This window comes from Geospiza fortis, unplaced genomic scaffold (genome assembly GCF_000277835.1).
Source record: "Geospiza fortis unplaced genomic scaffold, GeoFor_1.0 scaffold292, whole genome shotgun sequence".
Classification (NCBI taxonomy): domain Eukaryota; kingdom Metazoa; phylum Chordata; class Aves; order Passeriformes; family Thraupidae; genus Geospiza; species Geospiza fortis.
In genome coordinates, this window is record NW_005054482.1 from 1,141,491 (window position 1) to 1,156,073 (window position 14,583).

The 14,583-nt window shown below is 44.5% G+C and overlaps 1 protein-coding gene across 1 annotated transcript in view; it reads left to right on the top strand.

Moving 5' to 3' along the window:
• ST8SIA1 (ST8 alpha-N-acetyl-neuraminide alpha-2,8-sialyltransferase 1) overlaps positions 1–14,583 on the top strand; it is a gene marked incomplete at its 3' end in the record, with an annotated part of 88,885 nt that overhangs the window by 27,479 nt on the left and 46,823 nt on the right. The window lies entirely within an intron of this gene.

Genomic DNA, 14,583 nt, shown 5'->3' on the forward strand with positions numbered 1-14,583 from the left:
GCAGCCAGGCTGGCACTGCAGCTCCAGGGTGCCTTAGGAGGAGCCTTGTCCCACTGTGGACTGAGCAGGACAGGGCTGAGGCTGCTGAGAGCCCAGGGCTGCAGCCCCTGCTGCCACAGACAGACAGACAGACACAGACAGAGTCCCTTCCCGCAGCCTGGGCTCAGGCAGGGCTCACCATGGGCTGGGATGGTGGGAGCAGGCTCTGGGAGCAGGGTGTAACCCAGAACAGCTGGGATGGTGGGAGCAGGGTGTAGCCCCACCAGCAGCTGGATGTAACTCAAAACCACGTGAGGGATGTGTGAACCAGCACTCAGCTGCTCTGGGATTAGAGAATGCACTGAGCCCCAGTTTCAATTGGTTTTTTTTGAAATAATTTTTTACTCCGTGCTATTTTTGTCCTCCTTAGAGCTTCAAAACCAAGTTTCAGACTACCTTTAGCATCAGAGGGGAAAAGACTGCTCACCCTAATAGTTAGGTTTTTGTGCAAATGTCTGATTTTTGGTGCTTGTTGGCAAAAGCCTGCAGCAAGGAAGAACTGAGGTCAATCTCTGAGGTCACTTTTCTCCATCCCCCAAGGGGTTAAAAACCCCTGTTAAATCAAATGTAACTTTTCACTCTGATATGTATTGTTTTGGAGGGTAGAGGAGTGAATACATTTCAAAAGACATTTCAGACATTAAACTTTAACTTTTTAATCTGGCAAAATAAAATTATTCATTGAAAAAAATGTTCTGGTTTCATTGTATTTCACTTAAGCAGTTAGACGCTTTTGGTGCCAGTAAGTTATTTTAAATTACTGAATTATGGTTCCTCAGCTGCTCAGATCCCTTGTAAAGTTTTGCCTGCAGAAGCTGTCAGTTACAAGAGTGGCTACTTGCGCTGAGATCCTCATGAATAGTCATCACAAATAGTGCTAGAGAAATCAAAAAACAAAAACAAACTGCCAGCCGCAAAAAAAAATTGGGAAGTGTGGCATCTGTTTCTGGGCACTTTGTGATCAGGAGAAAGATGACATTTTCCAAATCACACATGTAATACAAATATTTATTTGAAGTTTAAAATCCCACCACTAATTTAAAAGCAGAGAAAAAGTTGCTCTAATTGTAAATGTAAAATGGAGACGTTCTTTGACGTTTTCTGGATTTTCTGAATGGTGTGTTGGGTAACAGTGACTTACTTGATGATTGTGCTGTGTGATTTGTGTTTTTCATTCAGAGTACCTGTTAAATTTTGGGAGCTTATGCTCACAACATCTTTCCTTTAGCCAGAGATCTTTGTGTTGTCCTGCTGGTGCTGTTTCCAGGCAAATTCCCTGCTCTTGCAGTTACAGCCTGCAGCAGGTAGAATAATTTGTAATTATTTCAGGGGAATAAAGGGTGTGGAAAGGGAGTTTGCTGTAGAGTGTGCAGGCTTTGTCCCTTTTTGCATGCTGGGAATACCAGGAAAGCCCAGGAATTGCTGCCCTGCTGTTGGTTTTGGATGTGCTCGGTTAATTTTTGCTAGCAGTGTGCTCTGTTCTCAGTGATGCTCTGTAATTAAGAACTGCTTGGAGAAATACAGTGAAATATTGGCTGTCATTTGTGATGCTTTTTCTTGATGCCTTGGATGTGGACATAAATTTTAGGTCTACAGACATTCTTTTAAGCAACTTTAATTTCTATTTGCGTTAATTCTGCTGCCTAAATAGGTACCACCTTGTGTGCCTTTGAGTTGTATTTAGTTAGGATTTGGGGAGATTTCTTGCTGCTTTCCCTTGTGATTCTTTTTTTTTTCTTCCTTCATTTTTTTTCCTGCTCCATATGCCTACATTAATATGCAAGCTCTGTTCTTGATTCGGGCTACATATATTGATTCAAAATGAAAACGTGCTAAACGTTAGTTATTGGAAATGTGGAAAACATATACTAAAAGGTGAAGAGGTATTTAAATATTGGGAAATATAAGTTTTGTTTTGGGAAAGCAACTAATAGGTTTTTTATTGTTCAAGTAATCATTTATTATTCTAGTAAATAAAGAATAAAAACTACTCATAATTATTATTATTCAAGCAATTGTATTATACAGTGCTTTTCATAAACTGGGAGCTGCAATGCTGTCTGTAGAGACCTGACAAATTGTGCTCTTCTGGAGCCTGGGTCCTCCCTGTGGTGCCTGCCGAGGCTCCCTGGAGCAGAGGCTGGGCAGAGCTAAAGGATAAAGCAGGGATTTATTGGAAGGCCTCAAAGGATGTACCTTGGGCAGTGCAAGAGCCTGGCCATGGCTGCACCCAGCATGGATGATGGGCCATGAGTTCTCACGCTTTTATAAGCTTTGGTGCATTTCTGTATTGGGTTAATTGTCCAGTTCCAGCTCCAGGTGATGCAGTCCCACCCTCCCAGGTTGCTGTGCTCAATTCTCTGCTGTTTGCACTTTTTGGGCTGAAGCTGCAGCGGTGTCCTTGGTTCTGGGGCTGGAAAAGGATTGTTCTGTGTGACTGGGCTGCGAGGAGGGCTGCTGGCACTTCACAGGGCACAGAATGCAGAAGGGAATCTGGATAATATGAAAGCTAAAACGTAAGGCATCACCTTCAGTCCTGGATTGTCTTTAGCCATTGGTATCAGGGTGATCCAAACAAAAATTCCATCCTGACTAATGAAGAGCAGTGTAATTGGGCCAGTTTGTGGGGTGTGTTAGAAATGCTGTAATGGAGCATCCTCTGCTCTGGCTGCTCAGTGTTTGTGACACTGCTCCGTGGAGACAAGGGGCAGCCATTCCTGATGGTGAAAATCCAATTTGTGCTGGAAAGCTGGAGCGTGTCTAGTGTGGAGTAATGAAATGAAGGAAGGGCAGCGTGCCCTTGTGGGGGTGAGCTGAGTGGGAGCCAGGAGCTGCTGCCTGTCCCCTGTTGAGGTGGGCTTTGGTCAGCCCGGCTGCTCGGTGTCTCCAGCCAGGCTGCCTTGTGGGTTTGTCTGCAGCAATGCAAGGCCAGGTCAGTGCAAACACACGAATAGATGCTGCCCTTCCCACGTGTGACAGAGACAGGGGAGGGCTGGATCTGCCTGCAGAGTGTCAGCTTGGCCTGCAGGCAGAGAGCATGGGCTGCCCTGACCCAGCCTCTGTGCCTCAATCCACAGTGACTGAGCATCAATCACGCTCTTTCCTGGGTGATACAGGAGCTCCTGGCTCTACCCACTGCCTGCACAACTGAAATGTTCTCCCTGGAGGTTCATTTCTGCACTACCTACTGGGCACTGCTACAGATGTTCTGCTGTGGGGTTGCCAAGCACAGAGCAAAAAGGCTGAGCTCCAAGAGGAAGTGGGAGTGCAAGCAGAGAGGGACAGAGAGGCCCTGGGAATTTTATGGGCTTTTTTGTCAATGTTCATCTGCTTTATGAGGATGTAAACTTGCTGCTTTAGAAGCAGGAGCTGTTGCAAGCAAAAGAATAATTAAAGCAAGTGGGCGCAGATGAGGAGCTGCAGGGACACCAGACTTGTGATGGCTCTGAGCGACCTCGGGGCATGTGAGCTGCCTGGATGGGGGTGTAGAAATAGAAATGAGGGTGGGTTCGAGTCTGCCCAAGGGCAACACAGTTGGGTTTGCTTTGTTTGTTTTACTGTAGTTGTATATACCTGACAAGATACTAAAAGGAAATTGTTCCTCCATGCAGAGGTTTTTCTGGCAGTGAACTTGTTTATATACTGAGACTTCCACCTACAGGTGCAGTGCAGCCTTTGCTTCTAGGAAAAGCTTTATCCTTTATATGCTGTTCACCTCTTGGCCTTTATTTTATTTATGAATTTTGTTATTTAAATTCATCTTGTTCAGTTTAAAGATCTTTTACTGTATATGTGGCTATATATTTGAATTATTCAGTGATCAGCACATTACATTAATTTTCTCTCTGCAGCAGTTGCCTTTTTTGGTAAGATATTTCTTAAAATAGGCTTAATACCTGTACTGGCTTATTTGAGGCTTAGGGCTGGGTCCATATTTTACCCAGCTCTTTCTTACCACCTGGCAGACTGATGAGTATGAATTTATGGGATGCTACATACCTCTGTATATATAATTTATTTTTTTTTGGTGCTGTTATTTGTTTTCTCGGAATGGCTGATGTAAATTTTACTGGCATATAGCAGGATTCCAGGTTATGTTCAGAAGGTATTTATTGTGTAGCAGAGGTGCAGCCGCCCCTTCTCCCATACATTCCTAAACACAGATGGAAGTGTGGCTTAGTGGAGTCTGCAGGCCTGGACAAAGCCAGGGAAGGTTATGCCACTGCTGAAGCTAATAAGGAGGGGTAGCAAGGTTGTAGGAAGGTTATGTAGTGACTTTCAAGAAATCCTTTGTGTCCTCTTGCCTAGAGGGGAGTGTAAGCCCAGCTGTAGATGTAATGGGAGCTCTGCTGCATCACAGGTCAGAAACTGGCTCAATGTAGCCAGGCATTATTGACTGAGAGTCCTTAGCACCTGATATGGTGGGGAGGGGAAGGACTGGGGTTCTCTCCTGCAGCTGCTTGTATCACCTGAAGGATTCCCGTGCAGCAGGCACTGGCTTCCAAGTGGCATTTTGGGCACAGGGCAAGTAACACAGTAGTGCCTTTCTCCCGTCAGGATGCACTGCATAAATCCTGCATGTGCAGCTTGCTCAGACCAAGAATCCAGCCTGCTTGCTCCTTCTTGATCCACAAAGCTTGATACTCTTTTGGAGTCATTTAAGGAGAAATTTGGCAATTAAATCTGTGCTGCAGATTGTCTACTGGCCAGTCACTACCAGCCTGAGGTGGCTTTGGAGTGTGGTGGCAAAGGCAAGGAAACTGAAAGTACTGCTATGAACTGAGCCAATGTTTGACATTTAATGGCCCAGAGAATCTGACCTTGTGTCATGTAACTGTGAACCACTAGTGCAGAAAGAAATAGTTCTTTTCAGTGCAGAAATAGTGTTGGGGTTTTTTTTGGTTTTTTTTGTTTTTTTGTTTTTTTTTTCTTCAATAATGTCTCACTCAAAGACTGTCCTGGAGATTTCTGCCAGCCATGGGCATTTGGGGCTGGGGGCAGTTGGCGATTTTCGTAAAGGCATACCTGGCTTTGCAGATGGTTTGAAGCCCAAGACCATGGCTTAAGCTCAGCTCATGAACCCTCCATTAATGTTTTTCTGTCCTTGCCCAGCTGTGGCAGGGGAGGGCGAGTGAGTGGCTGCTGTGGGTGCCTGGTTTGGCCCCCAGGAAGGAGGCAGGGATGCACCCAAACACAAGGCAGCAGCAGCAGCAGTTCATGGAGCCTCAGTGGAACCTGTGCCAAGCCAGCGGCTGCAGGGGATGCTCAGAGAGCTCTGCCAGCACACTGGAAGGGTTTGGGGTGGAAGGGACCCTAACAATCACCTCATGCCCCATGGGCAGGGACACCTCCCCCCAGACCTGGCTGTTCAGAGCCCATCCAGCCTGGCCCTGAGCACTGGCAGGGATGGGGCAGCCACAGCTGCTCTGGGCAGCCTCTGCCAGGATCCGTTTCTTTGTAACATCTAATCTAAGCCTCCCATCTTTCATGTTTTTCAGAAATATTTATCTAATAATTTTTACAGCTTCTTCATGGAAATTCCAAAACCCACTAGGCTGTCCAGTCTAGTAAGCTGCTGCCCTTATGCACAGAATACATTTCCTGACATCTAACTTGAAATTCCCCTTGGCTATAAGTTAAGAGAAGTTTTTTTCTTCTCTTTTCCACATATGACTGCTATCAAGTCTCCCCACAGTCTTTTTCTCTAGGCTGAACAACCACAAGTCTTTTACTCAAATAGTTGGGGTTTTTTTAAACTTCTGAACGTTGTTGTTTTTCTGATGGTCTGTAAGGAAAATATGTGCCAATTAACTGTGTGGTGCCCTCAGAAATATATTCTGAGATTTATCCTTTGGAGTGGTCCAACACATCAGTACCAAATACTCCAAAGCAGAGCTTAATGTCACCTTTCTGCTTGAACAAGCTTGTATTTAGTGTTGCTGATTATTCTATGCACAGTGTAGCTTGGTACTGTGGAGCAATGCTGCAAATTTCGGTGTTGGGACTGGGCTCAATAGGAGACAGTTGAGGTGAAGGAAGACAATAAAAGCAAAGGCTACAGAGATCTGTTCTCTGATCCAGCATTCTGCCAGTCAAAATGAGAAAGCCAAAGAGAAATAATTCTTGTATGAGTATGATGCTTTTGTAGCAATTCACTCGGGCACCTCATGGTCATTCAAATTCAATGCATGGTGTTATTGCATAGGTAAATCTATGCCTGAACACCTCTGGAGAAAATTAAAATAAGGGTTTCTTCAGGTAGAGTTTGTGGGGAAGAAATGTTGCAAAATCCCTTTCTTCCACACAGTAAACAAATAGAGATGCTCGACCGCTATTCATTTTCCTTCACACAAAGAACAAAACAAAAAAAAAAAAAGGAAGAGACCTAGAGAGCCCCTGTGATACTCTGGCCAGTACATGAATACAGAAGGAGCTGTGGTGGCAAAATGAGTAATAAAGTATGTGGTACAATAGGGGAAGTGAAGCCTGGTTACTTCTGAGCCAACAGAAGTGTTCAGCTGACTTCAGCACAGCCAGGATTTAGCCCTGTAACCTTTTGCTGAGTGCAGTTCTGCTAAGGACTCATAATTTTGGTATTGTGGCTTCTTGCACAACAAATAATTACATTCTTTTTCCTTTTTCCCAGTTTCTCAGCTTTTATTAGCCATGTTTTTATGTAGTGAATGAGTTCTCTTTGTCTAATCTGACTGAACGAGGATTCCTTCATGGCCATGGAGCTGCTGGAGTGAGTCCAGAGGAGGAACACCAGAGTTGATTACAGGGATGGAGCAGCTCTGCTGGGAGGAAAGCAGGGAAAATTGGGATTGTTCAGCCTTTGGGGTGACCTCATGGTGGCCTTGCAGTGCCTGAAGGGAACCTACAACAGAGGGGGAGAGAGACATTTTACAGGGGCCTGGAGGGACAGGACAGGGGGAATGGCTTCACACTGACAGAGAGTGGGTTTGGATGGGATGTTAGGGAAAATTCTTTACCATGAGGGAGGTGAGGTACTGAAACAGACAAGTTCTGCATATCCCATCCCTGGAACTGTTTAAGGATGGGGCTCTGAGCAACCTGGTCTAGTAGACAGTGTCCTTGCCTCCAGCAGTGGGGTTGGAACTCAATAATCTTTAAGGTCCTTCCCAACCCAAGCTGTTCTCTGATTCTGTTATTTTCTGCAACATTCTCTTGAGAGATGATCAGATACTGCCATGTTCAGGTGTGCATTTACACCAGATTGTTGTCGTGGAGCCAAGGTAGTCCCTGTGTTTTGTGAATTTCATGTCAACTATCTGTTTGTTTGAGAACAGACCCTCTGAGAGACAAGGAAGTTGTAGAAAAACCCTATCTAGTGATAATTAGCAATGTTGGTTTCCCTCTAAAGTTGATATGTGCTCCCACTGAGCACTTGTAAGGCTGAGTACTTTTCTGAAACCTGCTGTTATGTGAAGCCTACAAAATAAATAACGTTTCCAAGTAGACCAGAAACTTGCTTTTTGTGCTTTCAAAGGGTCTTTGTTCCTCAGAGGTAAAAAACGTAGAGGCAAAGTTAGAAAGTGTTCAGCATGGGTCTACTCTAATGTAAATTAGGTCCTTCTTGCTTGCTTCATTATTAGCATTTTGATCCTGCAAGGAGCTCCTCGTTCACAGTAATTAGCTATGCAGGGTATAGTACCTGGTTTTATTCTTTTAAACATTAGCTTTTGGCCCTTCTTTCCATTTTTCCTGTGCTCTGAAGTTTGATATGCCAGTTACCTCCATGCAATATTACTCTTGCTAACCATGTAAACTTGATTTTCACACTCATTTGGTTTGTAAAATGCATGGTAATAACTATGTCCCTGCTATATTTTTTCTTTCCCCTTCCTGTGAGCACTGCTGGCTCCTGCTTTATGGAACACTGCACCTGATTCTGTCTGCCAGCTCTGGTTGAGGGTGATATTTGCCCAGGGTGAGGTGACCTGAAAGGCCACTGGACCTGGCAGGGCCCTCAGGGTGGTGGCTGTGCCCACTCTGCACTGGTGGCTCTGAGGGGAGCTGCTGGAGCAGCTCTGCCAAGCCATGTCAGGCACAGATGTTTACAGATATGTGCGCAAGCAAAAACGCTGCCCTCTCTATTCAGCAGAGCTTCTTCTTTCATACCCCACTTTGTTTTATCTTCCCACTGATGAGCTATATTTGTGTTCCTTCAGAGCATCTCCAGCTGCAGAAAAGCAGGCTGGGCTGTAAGTTGCCCTGCTCCTAAATAGTGTCACCAGCTTAATTGGGTTTTTGTCATACATTTGTCAGGGGCTAATGTTCTACATGACTCTGCTACCCTTACTTCTCCATGGAGATGACAGTGTAAAAGATCAAAATCAAGCCTGATTTACCAAGAGACCTCACAGAGAAATCTTGATTACACAAGTTCTCATGAGAGACACTTTGTCTTTAAATCTGCAAGAGCAAAACTCTGGCCTGTCAGTTGGGACAGGATCTTTCAATGCCTGAGCTCAACTTGGAGCTGGTGTCTGACTGAGAGGGGAAAAAATTGTAAAAAACCAGTAAATACACCTTTTGTTGATAGCAACAGCGATTTTGGTAGTATAGAAGTAAGGTGAATTAACATGTACATTCTGTTAATGGTGTATTTGTGATTAATTCTGTTACAGCTAAGAGGGTGAGAGGAAATCAGTATTTTTTCAAAACTCTCTCATTCCAGTGTACTTTTGTGCTGGCTTTTGTCAAAGACATCTCCTACCCTCTGTAACCTAGAGCAGAGCTCCAGTGGAACTGGGTTATATGATGGGCATCATTTGTTTGGTTTGCCATAGCTGAAGGAAAAAGTGCACAGTTCTTTGGGGTTTTAAATGCCTCTATGAGGTTTTGGTATGTTCTGAATTTGCCTGATCTAAGCCACAGCTGCTTCTAGTCTTACCCAGTAAAATTTAGTGGTGAGAGGAGCTCAGATGGTGAAGAGCATGGTGGAGTCACAGCCCTGGAGGTGTTCAGGAAACAGCTGGATGTGGCACTCAGTGCCCTGGGTTAGTTGACAAGCTGGTCATGGCTCAAAGGTTGCACTTGATGACCTTGGAGGTCTTTTCCCTCCTAAATTATTCTGTTACTATGTTTTCCTTTGCTCCCTCAATTTATTTCTTTGCGCTGTTTTGATCTTTTCTGATCACAGAAATACTTTGGTTCCATTCTCAATCAGCATCTTGGGATGACATTTGTGGAGTTTTCAAGTCAATTTGATGTCATTTAAATATGCTCTGCAGAGCAGGGTTTTGGAACCCTGGAAAATTATTTTGTTAAATATCTCAAAATATGCTCTGCAGAGCAGGGTTCCAAAACCTGGAAAATTATTTTGTTAAATATCTCGTTAGCAGGTCAGGTGGGGTTCCTTTTTGAAATCTCCTTAAAGCTTGAGTAAATATGGAAAGCATAAGTTGTGCAGGATTGCTGACTTGGCAGCAATCACTTCATAGCCCTTTTCCCTGTACATTTAGGAAGTTTCCCCTGGCAAATAGGCTAATACCCTGTTGTATTTTCAAAGAAGCTAAATGCAGTACAACTTGTAAAAATGTGAAAGATGTGTATTTGGCTTTGATGAGTAGCCTTTCCACCAGAATTCATAGTCTTTCAAGAAGCATTTGCTCTGAAATGATGCTTTCAGAGTCTTCTTCCTTTCACGAACATATGCCTAACTACCACTTAACTTGCAGTGGGTGCACTCCAAATTCCTGTCAGAAAGAGTAAATCTAAAAACCACAGGTTTTACTGCAAAATTTGTCTTTTGATTGCCACGTCTTTGTTTTGCCTTCAGTGGATGTCTAGCTACTTATTCGAGGGATAAAAAAAGCTGTCTCTGCAAAAATGATGAGCTGAGTGAAAATTATTTTTGTCTTTGCTGGTGTGTTAAGAGCAATTTATGCTGTACTTTAATGTTCTTCCCACTCTTCTGGGACTTGCGGTAGTTTCATTTGGATGGAGGAGAGAAACTTGGATTTGAGGGAAGGAACAGAAAACAAAGCAGATGCAGTCGAGGCTGTGTTGCAGGCCTGTAGGTTCTCTGGGGTTAGCAATTCTGTGCTTAGAGTGCCATGGAAAGGCTGCTGGGAGATCAGATCCCAGGCCAAATCCTGGAAAGCTGTCAACAATCAAAACAGAAATTACCCATACCACACATCCGGATTGCAATCAGAATGCCGAAAAATGCTAGCCCAAGTTATCCTCTATTTGAAATTCATACATAGAATATCTCAAATTTAAAATTCACTGTAGAAATTACAGTGAAGAAAATAATTTTAATTTCTCACTGGAGAAAATAATTTTAATTTCTATCCTCACAGCTGCTTGGGCTGTTAATTGAATGACTGAGCTTTACCCTTGTGCTTTAGGTTCTTTAAGGCACTGATGTGGCTGTGAAAATGGATATAAATTACAACAGTGTTTAGAGAAAATGAATTCAGGGTTGTCCAATCAGCTGTGTAGGCAATTACCTCATCTGTTGGGTCAGCACTGAGCGCTTGGTCTTTTCATAAATTTATTACAAAATCATGGCAGTATTTTTCCATTCATGTTTGGGGTTGATTGTTTTCTCTGTTTATTGCTTATTCCCAGATGTTATGGTGTCTATTTGCATTTTTGTTGCTGTGGCCTCTCTTTGTAGGTCTATGTGTGTGATGCATAGGAATATACAATTACATCATTCAGCGCTTTGGAAGTAACTGAAAATAATCTGTCTACCAAGGAAATATCTATTGAAAACTCTCCATGTTAGGCCTTGATATTTCTTCATATGAACGCATGCTTCGTGTTGGGAACTACAGAGGCGTTTTATCAGTTTGTGTGAGCTTTTGCCTTAGATGTCTGTCCTTCAGAGCAACCTGTTCTGCCACAGGCAGCCAGACAAAAATCCCTCTTTTGTCTGTCTGCCTGTGTGCCTTCATCCTTGGAACAGGCTGTGTGTGTGGCAGCTGGGAGAAGTGCTGAGTGCTGGCTGCCTGAAACCTTGCATGCTCCTATGGAATGCTCTAGCAAAGGGGATTTTTTCACCTTTTATACCAAACTGTGAGGAGCTGTACCTGGTCCACACCCTGGGATGAGTGCATTCAGTGTCTGAGGCTGGAGAGGGAAATTCCTGAGGGAATGTTTAATTTGCACACAGAGTAGAGCTCCTGCTCTGAAACACGTGGGGTTTGTGCTTGTTCTGTGGGGAGTCGTGGTACACATGAATTACTGCAAGTTCACTGCAGCTCTTGCTGAGATTGCTTTGCTGTATTGAGTTTGGATGTCTGAATTTTGAGTAGGAGTGGGAGAAGTGATTTAAACAAAACAGTGTAGCCTGTGACCCACCACTTTGCAAACTTGCTGTGAAAGACTTGCCCGTTTTGAATTCTGATGTAGAATCATTGCCAATTTATCTTTAGCAAAGTGCTGTAAAACAACCTCCTCTTCACTGGAATATTTGGAGTGCAGAGTCTGCCAGGCAGCTGTGTCTACAAGTGTCCTCTTCAGGCTTAATGAAACCTTGAAAATTCTCACTGCTTTAGTGGAGGCTTCGCCACTAAACTATTTCATGAATGAAAAATGCAGGCCATTAATTTATTAATATACATAAACTTTTCAGTTGAATCTGGATTTGATTTATGAAAGATTACAAAAAAGCTCAATGTAACTCAGTGGTTCTGGTAAGGTTTTCTTTGGGATTTAACTGACATGAAACACCCAAATGTGCCATTGCTTTGCTGACAAAAAGGAGAAGCTGAATGAAAAGGAGGATATGTAGGCTCTGGCAGTCCAAGAGTCACATTTGTTTGTGGTGAAAAGAGTACAGATCTATGTTGAAAGGCAGGAAAAACTAAGTAACACTACAAGGAGGATGCTGTTAAAAGGAATCTGTTTCTTCTGCGTATTCTAGAGTCACTAAAATCTTATTTACTGGGGGGAAAAAGGGGCCCGATATTGTTGCTAACTTGGTTGTTAGCAGTGGGATGGTCTAATATCTGCCGTTTCCAGGTGTCATGAATGGCATTGTCACAGGACCAAGACAAAAATTGAAGGCCTGGTGGGCCACTTGTGTAGAATATTTACTAGTGATGCAAAAAAGAAAGAGCCTAATCTTTCTAATTACAGGTCACAGTATAAGAGATTCTATGCCTAGGGGAGAAACATTTTCTCTAAGTGTGACTTTTTTGGCTGGATATAATTGAGAAAATATATTGTACAGCATTCAAAAAGTCATTTTGTAATCATTTCTGTCTGCCCTTTAAAGGCTATCTAGACATGTGTGGAGAGCAACAACACTTGAATACGTCTCTTTAATTGACTTAGAGCTAACTCAAAAAAACAAGTTAGAGATCCTGTGGGAAGATGAAACCAGAGGGCACAGTTACATGTAGTGACAGGCCAGGAGGGAATGGCTTCCAACTAACAGAGAGTAGGTTTACATTGGATATTAGGAAGAAAATCTTCACTCTGAGGCTGGTGAGGCCCTGGCAGAGGGTGCCCAGAGCTGTGGATGCCCCATCCATGCAAGAGCTCAAAGCCAGGTTGGATGGGGCTCTGAGCAACCTGGGAGAGTGGAAGGTGTTGAAACAAGATGACCTTTTAAGGTCCCTTCCAGCCCAGGCCATTCTATGATTTCATATATCTGTTATCAAAAGCCACCAACCAACCTGTGCTGTCCTCTGTAGGATCAATCATATGAATAAAGAAAGCTAAAGGAAAATTCAGAAGCTTAATTTTGGGGAGCATCAAAGTCAGACAACTCAGTTTTCAAAAGGTGAAAGATGATGACAATTCTTGTATGATGTATCTTGGTAACAGGATGGAATGTAAAGCAGCAGAGTGAGGATAAGAGGCAGAATGGAGTAATTTTCTCAGCCACAGAAACGAGTCTGCCCTAAGGATGTCTTTGGAAATGCTGCATGGGAGCTGCAGGCATCGTGTTTGAGTGTTACTGTTCTATGTTAGCAAGTACTGAAAGTGGGTTCAGCATGAGCCTAATTAACAGCCTCTCATCCCTGCTGGGACTCAGATACTCCTGCTGGTGCACTCCAAGCTGTTTGCTCCTTTACCCCATCCTCTTCCAGGTCACAAGGCTCAAATGTTTGCAGATAGGAAGCTGTCCTTCCTCAGCCTAGCCATTAAACTGGGGCTGAAGCAGGCCCCAAAAACAAAGTGGAGGGAAGGCTCTGGGCTTCGGTAGCTTGCTGTTGGGTAGTGCTTATTACTCAGGGAGTATTCCATCCATTCCCATGCTGTTAACAACTTCCTGCTGCTCTGGATGTTCATTAATTTGCCCTGGATTTGCAGCAGGTTTGGGAATTGCTTTAAGTGAAAAACTGGGTTTAGCTTGATAGGAAGCTCAAAACCTACTTGCTGGGTCTGACAATACCTTAAAAATAACAAAATAATATGGTGTCCTAGCAGCTACTGTGATTTCACAGAACCATAGAATCATTAAGGTTGGAAAAGACTTCCAAGGTCATCAGGTCCAACCTTTGACCAATCACCCCCTTGCCAATTAAAGCATAGCACTGGGTCATTTCATAACACCTCCAGGGATGGTGACTCCACCACTTCCCTGGGCAGACCATTCCAATGCCTAGCCACCTTTCTGTGGAGGAATTCCCTCCGGAACTTCACTTCCATGGCTGCTTGTTCAGCTGGCTGAGGGAGTTGCAGTTTATTGAAGCTGTTTGTTGTGTTGCCCAGGGTGCAGCCTGGAGCAGAGGGTTTGTTTCAGGCCCTTTGTTCAGGGATGCAGTCACCCCTGGCTGAGGGCCCTTTCCTGAGGGATGTGGTCACCCCTGGCAGAGGTAGTTGCAGTTTATTGAAACTTTCTGTTGTGTTCTCCAGGGTGTGGAGGGTTTGTTTCAGGCCCTTTGTTCAGGGATGCGGCCCTGCCTGGCTGAGGGCTCTTTACTGCGGGATGCAGTCACCCCAGCTGAGGGCTCTTTGCTGAGGGATGCAGGCATCCCCCGACTGAGGGAGTTGCATTTTATTGAAGCTGTTTGTTGTGTTCTCCAGGTTACAGCCTGGAGCAGAGGGTTTGTTTCAGGCTCTTTGCTGAGGGACGCAGTCACCCCGGCTGAGGGAGTTGCAGTTTATTGAAACTTTCCGTTGTGTTCTCCAGGGTGCAGAGGGTTTGTTTCCGGCCCTTTGCTGCGGGACGCGGTCACCCCGGCTGAGGGCAGGCCGGGCCCGGCGGATCCCAGCGCTGTCCAGGGTCCTGCACCCACAAACCGCACACACGGGGAGACCCGGCTGCGGCAGGAGGTGCACTGGGTTCTCTGAATTCTCTGGTGCCGAAAGCAAGGGAAGCACCGAGTCAGTGAGAAGAGGCCTTTCTTTGTGTGAGGTCAGATTTCAGATCCTTATGCGTAATTGTGCTGTCTTGGTTTGGGCTGGGCCCCTCAGGCCTGGCCTCCCTGTCTGGCTGTGCTGTCAGTAGGGGAGTGAGTCCCCGAGTACTATCACAGAATCACAGGGTCGTTTAGGTTGGACAAGACCTGCAGGAGCCTTGATTCCAATCTTGGAATGATTTCCACGTTCTCA